The 12,378-nt window shown below is 42.5% G+C and overlaps 1 protein-coding gene across 5 annotated transcripts in view; it reads left to right on the forward strand.

Annotated features, from left to right (window-relative positions):
- Nucleotides 1-12,378, forward strand: part of LNX1 (ligand of numb-protein X 1) — a 130,804-nt gene that overhangs the window by 36,469 nt on the left and 81,957 nt on the right. For 3 of the 5 annotated variants that reach the window (XM_049831579.1, XM_049831601.1, XM_049831587.1), the window contains exon 2: nucleotides 11,040-11,186. The exons of 1 other annotated variant lie outside the window; for it this stretch is intronic. The gene's annotated coding sequence lies outside the window, so the exon portion shown is untranslated. Of the gene's footprint in view, nucleotides 1-9,913; nucleotides 9,931-11,039; nucleotides 11,187-12,378 lie in introns of those variants that run through there. One more of the 5 variants, XM_049831594.1, reaches the window with a different exon arrangement.

Raw genomic sequence — 12,378 nt, forward strand, 5'->3', positions numbered from 1 at the left:
CAGAGAGTATTTTTTTACAGATTCTAAAAACTTCCTTCCTGGCATTTGCATTCTCTCTTCAGATGTCAAAATCAAAGATAATGGTCCATTGCTGCTGTTTTGGGAAGGGAGGGGTAGGCAAGGGAGTTTGCAGTCTCCACACAGTCGGCAAGTCAACGTACTTTACGTGCGGTGTGAGGGACTTAGTGTGTACCAACAGTAGTTCACTGTTAGCCAGTACAAGGAGGAGGCATTGAAATTCAAAGCAAGCATTTTGAAAATTGTCAGTATTTTCTGATCCATTTCCCCACATACAAAGCGAACAGATCTCCCAAGGATCTTTGTGAACATGGTGCAAATCTAAATACGAATGGCGATTTTGTCCGCAAGGCATGAATATAGACTTGTTCTGTCAGCAGCAGGGATACGTGTCAGGGATGCTCTGAACAACTGCTTCAGCCTGAAGCCTTTGACAGATAATAGCAAGCCCATTCATATACGCTTAGTAAGTACCTCATATAGTGTACGCTCTCAGCACCGGTTCCCCAGCAAAGCAGCAAGAGGGAAGGTTGGTTGCATGAAGCACAGGTACGTCAACATTGAACCTGTGGAGATTTGGGTTCAACTCCTGCCATTGTATTGTATACAGAAATAGTTTGGTGACTTTGCTGTCCCAATCTGGAATGTTTCAGCATATGTGGTCTACAGAGGCCTAAAGCTACAACAGCAAAATGTTATGTCAGTGTTACCAACTGAGATTCAAGTAGCAGAGCTGTGGTTGAAGTGCTTTTAAAAAAGCTTCTGCTTCATATGACTGGGTCAGACCTTCATTTTTAACTTTTTAGTGGTTAAAGTTGTTCAACAGAGATTGTCCAGGTATAATTATGCTAGAAAAAAACCGCACAAATTATTCACTGAAGACATCACCAGGCACTGAAACCTGAGTTTATGGTTTTGTAATGTCAAATAAGTCTTATCTTCTCTATTTTGCTGAAGAGCTTTCTGTGGTTTTACTTCAGGCCACAATACACTGAAAGGGTAAGTGTACTACGACACCGACAAAATAATATGAGATTTCTAAGTCAGCTAAATGGACTTTCTTAATTTCTTTTAAACAGTTTCAATGGAGTTGCCACTTCTAAGGCATTTCATGGTACAATGCATAAAAAAATAAATGCTTTCTCAAGGAGCTCTCATCTGAATTGATACATAAGCATTCACATTGTGGACTGCAGACAAAACCATTCATCATCATGATAATAAAAATAAATAAATATTTCCATTAGAAACTGCTCAAATGTCATTCAATCTTTTGTTGAATTATATATATATATGTACGCATTATATATGATATAGTATACAGTTATATATCCATTTGTTACAGTTTTTTAAAACATGCAATAACTGAAATTTCCAGTGCGGAAAACAAGTATAGTTAAACAAACAGATCCATAAGCACCAAACCCAAAGAATCCTGTTTTGCCGTAGATTCATGAGTGCTGTGAGCTCCAAGGAGAGTTTTTCCTGCTGTTTGGACATTTAAGACTTCTTTCCCATGCTAGGAATAGGAGCTCTGTATGTTGGTAAGATATTCTCAGTGAGAGTTTTCTCCCAGTGAAAATACTATCAGTCTTTCATCTCCACCTGAAAGCTTATCTGCTTTCACCAAACTTGTTTAATTGCTGTTGAAAGCCCTTCTCATCTGTCAGAAGTGGTCAAAATTGTTCCTTGAATCCAAAAGTCATTGTGGGTTCTGGGAGACTGACAGGTACACAACCACAGTTACATGAGCTGTTGGAAACTTAAAATACATTTTCTGTGTACAGAACAAGGGCAGAGAAGCCTGTGAAAGGCCAGGGCTTGCACTACATAGAGATCAGCAAACCAGCTGGTCTTCTAACCACTGGTTTTAGACCTTTGGCTTTGTAAGTAGACTGCTTTAGGATAAAGTAGCACTTACTCATTTGAACTTTAAGTTACATCTCTGAGCTAAATGTCTTCTCTTGTCGCCATCTCCCAGCCTGCAATAGGCATTGCTAAGGAGGCTCTCTGTATGTATGTATAACATGTTATGCACTTCATTTGTCTGCATGTAAATATGTTTGTGTGTCCTTACAACTTTTGTTTCTGATGTAATCTGTACTCTATGCATTGCGTTACCCCATGGATAAATGAATTAGCAATTTAAGCAACGGGTATGTGAAAGGAGTTGTGCTTAGACTGATGCTCAACTCATTTAGTAAAACAAAGAGAGGTTATTTGCAAGATGTGCGCTATTCCCTGTTTGCTGAGCTTGCTGGGTCAGTGACACCCTGTGCTTCAATCTCCAAGCAGTAACATGCTCAGACTGAATGTGCTGGGTTGCTCAGGAACCGGCATACTGAAAACATCTCGCCTTCTTCAAAGTGGCCCCTTCCTGTGTGCTCTGTCCCACCAGCTGGTATCTTCTGTGGATTTTTTGTTTGTTTGTTTGTTTTTTGTTTTTGTTTGTTTGTTTGTTTGTTTGTTTTGTGGATATACTAGAACTTAGAGTGACAAAGGAACACTTGCATATCTGAAAGCACGTAATTCTTCCAGTTGTAGTAATTTGTCTAATAAAGGATACAACCTTTCCACACAAGAAGTTCCCTTACCTCTCTGAGATAAGAGCAGAGGGCCCATAGCATCCTGACTCAAATTTACATCTTTGCAAGTTCCTATGGCATGCATGGAAGCAACTTACTTCATGAAACGGGCCCTAGTTTCCTTTAGCTAGGTTGCACAGGGTTTAAACACTTTAAGGGGCAATCCAGTGTTCAGTGCAGTCAGTGGGGGCTGAGTGAAACCTGCTTCCCCAAGGAGTTTTGTCCTCTTAGGAAAAGGCAGGTACCAGCGCGGCAACCAGGCACATGCGAGATGGCCGTGGGCACTGGCACGGCCCCTGCCTGCTCCCAGAGAGGCTCTGCAGAGCTTCGTAGTTTGCGCTGTGTGGAAAAAAAGCAGCTACAAGTAGGTAACTGTCAGACACGCGGGTATTAATGCATTTCTTCCTCCTGTGTGAAACACATCTATGCTTCTTCAGAGAGTTTCCATGACCAGCTCAGGCCAGCACTGAGTCCTGCGACTGCAACGTATTGCAAGTATTGCAGCAGACTGCCATTCCTTGATAAGTTGCGCCAGTGTGACCTGAGTGGAGTACTTGCACTGATATTAAAAATTGCTTTTGCTGAATTACATTGCAAAGCCACCTGCAAAAACAGGATGCTCTGATGGAGAAAGAATGATGCTGATTGCCATTACTTAAGTGGTGCTGCAGATACAGTATCTCAGTCAGCCTATGTCAGCATCCCACAGGTCAGCACAAAATATCTCTATTGATTTTGGACCGACTACATACCACAGAGCGAAACCGTGCCCTGGCTTGTAATATATGCAGTACTAAATGACGGAGAGATTGAATAGGTGTGGCGAGGGACAAAAAATCGTGGTGATTAGGAACTGCTGTAACTGTATTTAAAGTAACAACGCGCAGAAGGGGGTTAAGAAAGTAAATGTGGTTCAAATTCGCCATGTCAGGAACAAATTAAATCAGTGTGGTAGAGGATCCAAAGAGAAATGCATTTGGAAACACTTATATGCTGAAGCTGGGAGTCTGGGTAATAAGTAAGAGGAACTGGAATTTCTCAATAATCGAGATGAATTCAACTTAATTGTTTCATCAGGTTTCAGTGCTAGAGGGACCAGTATGTCAGAATATTGTACAAGCTGTTTAAACAGGCTAAGGGAGATAAAAGAAATTGTGTGAGAGGAATGACTTTGTGCATGACCCAGTGGCTTATATCTGCCTAACTTAGAACTGGGAAGTGCAGGATCTTAAGAAATGCAGTGCAATATGCTGCTTACCAAAGCCCAGGAGCAAGCAGAGGTGGACAGAGGTGGTATTGTAAGTCACTGAACTGAATCTGAAGACAGGATGAGCTGCTGCTGCACGTGGGAAGAGAACCATGTAATTGTAGGGAACTTTATTTTGGAGTCTTGCTGAAGATTTCATTTAGCTACCTGTAAAACATCACTAGTACTGGATGATAGTTCTACGAAACAAATGTTGTCAAACCTGGCATGGAAGAATTCTGCTTTTGGGCAGCCTGATAACAGATAAAAATGAATTTATCCACTAGACTGGAAATCAGGAGCTGTCTCAGGAAGAAGTGATCACGACCTGATTACATTCGATATAGTTGAAGAGAAAACAGTCCCAAACAGTAACATTTATACATGCTGTTTTCAATAGGCCAATTTCCAAAAGCCAAGGACAGCCCTCAATACAATTGACTGGGAAGAGAAAGGTATGAATGAAAGCTGCAAGTTTTTCAAGAACAGTTTGCTAAATGGGAAAAACATTGTTAAGACAACATGTGTGGCAAAAGGAGACAGAAGGTAGAAATGTGCTTACACATGTGTTTAAATAGGTATGTATTTGTCCACACATATCTCTATATGGGGCTATGTATGTATACCTATCTATAGATACATATGTGGGCATGAATATACACAGTACTTAAACTGTGTGGCTGTATACTGGGGGAAAAAAGGGCTAGAAAAAGGGAGATAGATATCTGTTGACATTTATATGTTATGAAGTATGGAAATTACTAGCAAAAGCTGAAACAAAATCTACTCTTGGCAAGTAAATGGTGTTCTAAAGGAGTTTTTAATTTACATAAGGGAAAAAAAAGTAGCAATGGTGTAGGCCGAGGAAGGGTTGAAGGTACTAACACTATTAATAAGAAATGCATAGATGGCTGAAATGTTCAGAATATATTTCTAGTTTATATTTGGAAAGAAACAGAATGAAGTACATGTATCATGTGAGGATGGTGAATTCTCTTCTAGCTCATCTGTAATTAAGGGAATGTTAGACAACTCCTACTTCGGGAAAACAGCTTTAAAGCAGTAGACCCTGTATAACCTGCAGCTATGCATCCTAAGAAAATTTTTTAAAAAATTGGCTGAGAAATTGTCTGGCTCACTGATGTGAACATTTGATAAATTTCGGGATATTGGAGAAATTTGCCAAGACTGAAGGCATGCTCATTTTTTTGCCAATGTCCGAACAGCACAAACAGGATAATTCTGATAATGGCAGGGCAGCTAGCCTGACCTTGCTTCCAGTAAAATAACAGTGAAGCTGATATGGGAATTCAAGTAATAAAGAACAGGAATATTACTAATGGCAGCTAATGAGGATTTAATTGAACACTGCTCTTGTTAGGTAAGCTTGGCTTGCTTTTTTTTATGTCAGATGACCTGCTTGGTTAATGAAGTAACTATATAGGCATAATAGACCCTGAAAGTGTTCAGCTCAATATCCTAACATAATTTGATTGAAAATGAAGCAGTTCTTTACATTCTTGTGTAAGCACATGTCAGGTGGCTAAGAACTGGTGTATCAAAAGCAGCTGATGCAGAATCACACTAAGAAGGATATTTCTAGTGAGATTCTAGTGCCAGGTGAGGACTTGGCCCACTTCTGCTAATTTTCACTTCTTGGTCTTACAGGAAAAATATTGGATCACTCACTGATCACACTTGGTGCTACAGAAAAGGGAATCTGAATTGTCTAAAAAGTGGAGTTCAGAACAAAAAAGAGTGCTTTGATACAGCCAAATGCAAAATTATAAACATGGAAACAGGGAACCTGTAGCATATCTACAGAAATGGAGAAGATAGCTTAGGAAAAAAATAGAGACTTTGGAAAGATTTTGGAGATCTTAATGGACAACCTCAGAACGTAGTCCTAGCCCAGTGGCAGGGCAACATGTCTAGTGTGATCCTTGAGTACACACGCAGAAGGGAGTCAAGTTGGAGCATGGGTCTGATTTGGTGTATGTTAATAGTATGTAAGCATATGGGGACACTCAAGTGGAGTAACACTAATCACATCACAGCCAGCACTTTAACAGATGATTTAAAAATTGGAGGAGGATACAGGGAACAGCAAAAATCTTACCTAAGTACTAGGTAAGATACCTGCTAGTTAGAGCACAGTCTTTTTGGTCAGCATGAAAAATATATGGGGATGTTACAGCAAGTGTACCATAGGTAGTGGTACAAGATACAGATACCAGCTTGGGAAGGGCTCTTTCAGCCACTTAGGAAATGTGTAACATGAATTAATGATGATAATGCAAAGCAGTGTCATTAAATTATCAATAAATTATCCATGTGTTTTTACAAGTATGAATGATTAATTCCCAGAACAAGCTACCAAAGAGACCAGTGGACTCCCTACCTTTTGGTTCTTCAAACCAGGACAGGACGCTTTTCTAGAAAGATTCCTGATGAGGCTAAACCCAGGCAGCAGGGTCTGTAAAAGGCACAGAGCAGGGGACTTGGCAGCCTGTGACACGCAAGAAGTCAGGCAAGATGACCTCCTTCTCTCTTCTAATCTTGAACTCTATGAACAGGGTATAAACCTGGCTGTGAAAGTTAATTCAAGGATGAACTGCGCATGCTATGTATTTGTGCATGCTTTTAGTACGGACATTTTACTCCACCTTAAACAATTCCCTTTATTGTGCATAATAATGGGAGAATTCATGCGATACTCTTTATGCCAAAGACTTCCTTGGTAATTAGGAGCAAGTCACTTGATTTATGTGCTTTGGTTTGCTGATTTCTAGAGAGTGAACCCAGCTTTCCTCAGTCCCTCCCTCCATGCTGGAGAGAACTCTGGGAGGTACTATGCAAATATATTCTTCCAAAAAGTCACAGTTAATCCAAAAGCTGGAGTAGGGCACAGGATTGAAGTTTCTAACGGATCAGAGAGTTTCCATCCTTCAGAAGGTATTCATGTTACCTTGGTCAGCAATCTACCCGTACTGTGAACCTTGACGAGATAAATATAATTGTCCTGGGATTGGTTATGTAACGAGCTTGCTTTGCAATTTAACTAATGAATGTGCTGAGAGCCCAGATTAATCTTTTAACTTCAACAATTTCTCCCAAGAGAAAACATATAGACCCTGGCTATCTGTAATATTATCCTCTCCCAACAGCCAGAGTGATTTGGCCACTTGAATGTTTGTTTTGCTTATGTATGTACAGCTCATGTGTTCACAGATTTTTCTGGAGGAGGTGGAAGGACCCCAAGCTTCACTTGAGATTGCACAGCTGGGTCTGCAGGCTTTCCCAGTCGGAGCCCTTCCTGACAGATGCCATAGGAGCTCTTTGATGGGATGATTTTAGTTGCTGGTACGGCACAAGTTGCTGTTTTGTTTTTTTTCCCAGTAGGGCCATTTATAATCCTGTGCTCTCTCAGCCCATGAAAGCTGTACATTTCAGAAAATAGTAGTTGTAAGTCTGGTACTATTACTGGTTCATTAATTGGGGACAAGAGATTATTTTAATCCTTCATTATGCTCCAGTTTCTTCATTATGCTCCTGTTCTCCTTCTCAGAAGTCTTCTAGAAAATGTAAAGGTAGAGGATACAGAAGATACAGTAAATTTTTATGACAAAAGAAACATGACTTCCCAGAGTAACATACACTGTGTAAGATCCTTGCTGTCTGTAAATTGCACCAAGTAGGTCAACTTTGGAAGTCAACATCTTATTTAAACTGTCACACTGCGCAGAATTGCTAGTTTAACATCGGTGATTAATGACTGCAGAGTCCATAGTCTCATTTCCAAGCAGACTGTCAGTGGCACTCAGTAGTCCCCAGAGAGTCCATAGTACAAGTGCTTGGCAATCTTTCCTTTTATGTTTTGAGATACGATTCAGATTGATGTCCACAAAGAGGAAACAAGGAGAGGGAACTGTCATGAAAACACTGGCCTTCATTCTGGAGTTGTTTCTAAACCTGATTTTTCCCTCTCTAGAGTTTGTTCCTATTTTCTAATATACCTCTGCAAGCTGAGGTATATATTTGGTGCAATCCCACACGAGAACGTTGAAACAAATGCCCACGCCAGATATGGATGTGGCCTGCCATCATGGAGGTCAGGGGAGACAGATTCATCCTGGGGGACCCCATCTCCTCCTGGCTGGTCTGTCCACACTGCCCCAAGCTGTGACCCACAGCTCTTGATGCTCCTTCCCTGGATGCCCCTTCTCGCTGCTCCTCCACCGAGGTACAGTGCCACCCGCCCTCCACCTCCTGGTCCCCATCCTACCGTCCATCCATGGGGCTCAGGGACAAGGGTATATTTTACCATTGTGGTGACATCACAGAAATACTCAACAGCATTGGAGATTCCTTGTGTACTTAGAAGAGACAGCATAGCCCGGCCCCCTGCCAGATCTGTGTGGACAGGAATGTAACGTGCACCGGAGATAGGTCTTTTATTTCCACTTTTTGCAAGCCATCTGCTGGCTGGCCCGGACCAAGGGCTGGAAGAGAGGGATCAGCAACAGGCAAAGAGCTGACCTGCCCCCTGCCTTGTCTGCTCCGGCTTCATGGGGCTTCACGGGAGGCTGCACAGGCCTCCGTGTTTGCAGGACATGGTGATCTTTTCAACCCAGCACAGAAGGCATCCGTTACAATATTATCACCTAACATTTGATTATTGCAGTTTCCCATAATTTGGCTTGACTGATCACCTAACTTAGCTTGCACAGCGTGTACTGCCAATGGTTGCAATATATGCTGAAATCATTTGGTTGAAGTGAATAAATGAGTAAGTCGAATATACTAGAGTTTATGGCATGTTGTCCCCCTGGAAATAAGCTCAGCAGTAGCGAAGTATGGAGTATCTGCAATAGGAAAGGTCTAGCCTTATACCCGTATTTGCATAGGTTGAGGCAAACTGTACAGATTTGTTTTACAGAGCTAAATATGTAACTTTTTTTGCCTCCAATGCATGAAGCTATGCTGGGGGATTAGAAGTTTATCAAGCTGGTGTCACTGCACCAGTCAGATCTATGAGATGCTGCTGTCATTTCGATGCAAAAGAATGAATCGTAGTAGGAAAATACTCTCACTTTTTTGTGCCGTTGATGAAGAAAATTTGCCAGAGCCTTTAGCCAGCTGCAGGCAAAGGAGGAATCTGTAAATAATGCAGTACACAGGCTGTAGCTCAGAGGAGATCCTTCTACGTTCCTCCCCAGCAGACGAAAGAGAGGTTCAGCATAGGATCTTCCATCAACAGGTACAGCTCACCATCTCCTTGGTTCAGAGCCCATAACTAACTCACCTTCTGGGGAAATAATTTGCCTGGTATGTGTAAGGAAGTATTAATGCCATATTCCAGAGTGAAGAATTTGGACAGGAATGAGTGCCCAAGAGGGCTGTTTGGGTGAGGGGGAGAGCGGAGAGCCTTTCTCCTGAGCAGAGAGTTTGAAGGGGAAGGAAAATAGGAAAACATGTCATGAGATGAGAAAGGCTATTAAAGCAATCCAGTAACATTAGCGTGAGAACAAATGAGTTTGAACTGGCCCTTAGTCTGGAAACTTAGAAAAGCCTCCCGGCAGCGGGAGGGGGTGAAAACTTGGCTAGTTTCTAAAATGGAAATTAAGTCTGTAACTAAGAGTGTCTGATGTGGTCACCTGTGACAGCAGGGCTCTGGGCTTTCTGATCTAGGGCGATCAGCCTCAGAGAGACCTCCCATGCAAGGAAGATTTAAACACATGCTTTGCTCTGTGGGGATGTATTTGCTAATGTTTAAGCTTCTGTAGCTTAAGCATGTTTTTAAAAGTACATTGCATATGCATAGTTCAATTTTGCAGACGGCTGACGCACGAGGCTTACATATCTGGCCTTGTGACTGCCGTGGACATCTGGTCCTGTGCAGGCTGCTTCTCTCCGTATTGCACCCATCCCAGGGGAAGAGCAGCAGCGCTTCAGCGTTGCACAGTGCTCCAGCTCCAGCACGGCACTGCCGGCACCCACCTGGGGTTTGGGCAACCGAGCACCGGCAGGCTGGCTTGGCAGGGACCCATCCCAGGTTTCCTCGAGCAACTTGGAGCAGAGGTGCTGTGCTGTTGGGGCAAGAAAGGCAAATACTACTGCAAACAAGCATCCATCAGGCTAAGGGCGTGACTGTCACACTTACGGGTAGGACCTGAGAGGTCCCTCGATGATTTCTTAAAATAAATGTTTAACAAGGGATTTTATAATCACAAGTAGCAAGTATGCTTTTAAAATGTTTGAAGGGAAACAAACTTGTACAAGAATGGGTTGGAGGCCGAGACCTGGTAGCCATAGATGTTTATATCAGAGGCTGGGGATTTCCTTCTGCCTGTTTTCAGCATGTACTGCAGTTGCCTGCTTCAAGTCCATCTCTGAAGCTGCCTTGCTTCCTAAATAACAGTTCCTTCCTTAGGAGCAAATGTTTATGATGGCTGAAGTCATTGCATTTATTAGTGATTCGTGTAGTTGGAAGATCAGGGTTTCTTCTCTGTTGAAAATATTTTTTGAAAAAAAGGTCTTTTTTGCTGCTGCTGCTTTCATAACTAACATTCACGCTCAGCTGTTGCATTACAGTGCAGCAGTACACCACCTTATCTGCAGTACAACATCTTACCCCTTTCTTGGGTACTTTTAAAGCTGAAAATTATTGGGTAAGAGGGTTTAAAGCAGTCTTTATTTTGCAATGTTCAGAAAATTAGAAGAGCTTGTATTTTCAGCCAGCTGATTCCGAGTTTACAGACTGCCCTTACATGGTTCAAGTCTCATCACCAACTTCAAGTGTGCAGGAACAAGGTGAAGATCCAGCTTCCAAAGCATGGACGCAGGGTCAGAGCTTGCGGGCCTCATCTTCCTTTTCCGAGGGGAGAGCTAACATGAATCTTTCGTCTTGAAGCAATTTTTAAGATGGTCCACTTGCCTTTATTAAATTTGAACCATGTTGATTGCAAGGCTGAAAGAAGGCAAGAGACGCAAGGAAGACCCAAACTGAAAATCAGCTTCGGTATATGCGGAAAGAAAAGTAAAAGCTTCAAATTACACTGTTGTCTGAGCAGCTTGCACATGCTTATCTGCCTGCGGGAGAAATGACCGGGAGGGTGTGGTTTTCTAAACCTTAAATTGCTCAGGTTTATGCAATTCAGCTTTTCTTTGTACCTTCTGTCATGCCATAGGCTTTCCCATCTGACACGGCCGCCGGCCGCTCTCTGCCTGCAGAGACGGGGCTGAAGGCTGAGTGCGGTTCCCCTGCCCGGCAGCGCCTGCCCGAGCCCGGCGATTTTACACCTGCAGGACTCCACCAGCAGCGGGTGAGAGACACGGTGAGTTTAAAGACTTGTACTGGTTTTTGTGCTGTTCCTGCTTTTACCCTTCTGTCGGGCACAAGTTGTTCCAGAGGAGCAAAGGTGGAAGGAAACGCTGCGGCAAACAAACCAGCCCTGGGTTGTGGCAGGAGGGAGTGGGTCCGAACCTCAGCCTGCACACTCGGGAGTGCCACCCAGCAAGGCAGCGATAAATATTTGCTGTGTCTGTCATTAGTGATTCAGTCTCCTCATAATCTAATGCAGGGATTATTTTCATAATCGCACGGAGAAGGCCATATAACGTACCTGTAGGTTGCTGCGTTTCTTGGTAGCCAGTGTTAAAATACTACTTAGGTACATACTACGTGCGATTATGCAAAAGTGCCATGCTTAGTTCATTACTTTTTGTTAGCCAGATGTGTTTGCTTTTCTGTCTTCCTTTTGCTAAGGTCTATTTCTTCAGTAAAGTGTGTTAAAATCCAACTGATTATCTGTGGAGAGGTGCCATTTGTACTGCAGCTGCTTTAGCCCATCATGTTATTAATCCTCTGGAAACCCATTTCTTCCCCTCCCCCAGGTTAAAGCCCAGAAAGTCTCACTGCAGCCGTAGGAGGTGAATTGAGGCTACATTTGCCCCTGCTGTATCTTGCAGCTTGATTTTATGCATGTAACCGCAGCTGAGGTGAGGAGAGAAAGAGAACTTGGTTCAGTTTTTATCTTTAGCTCACGTTCTCCACTTACTTAAACTTATACTCAGTTCTTAAATCATCTTGTAATTCAGTACAGATATATGCAATGGTTGCAAATCTGTGAATATGTATGAATACACATAACTTCTTATAAGTTTCGTTTCTACCGATGGGCCTGATCGTTCATGTGAGAACATGCGTATGCACGGACATGCCAGCATAGAACCCAGGACTGCAGTGAGGATACATGGACATCCTCACACACTGAAGTATATGCTTAAAGTACCTAGTAGGCAAGAGGTCCAAATACATAAATCAGCAGCACCCATTCAAATGTTTAAAACTAAGAATGTTTTGGGGTGTTATTAGTGACTAGGGATGGACTGCTTGCATCAAGCTCTGAGCCACTTTGACATCTACCAAGGAAAAACATAAAAACCAGAAAAGGTGTGCCTATTAGACTTGTATTTCATGCTCTCCCCAGGTGCTTGATGACTAGGTAAGGGTTCTTCCAACAGCAG

Source organism: Accipiter gentilis, chromosome 3 (assembly GCF_929443795.1).
Source record: "Accipiter gentilis chromosome 3, bAccGen1.1, whole genome shotgun sequence".
In the NCBI taxonomy this organism is placed as follows: domain Eukaryota; kingdom Metazoa; phylum Chordata; class Aves; order Accipitriformes; family Accipitridae; genus Astur; species Astur gentilis.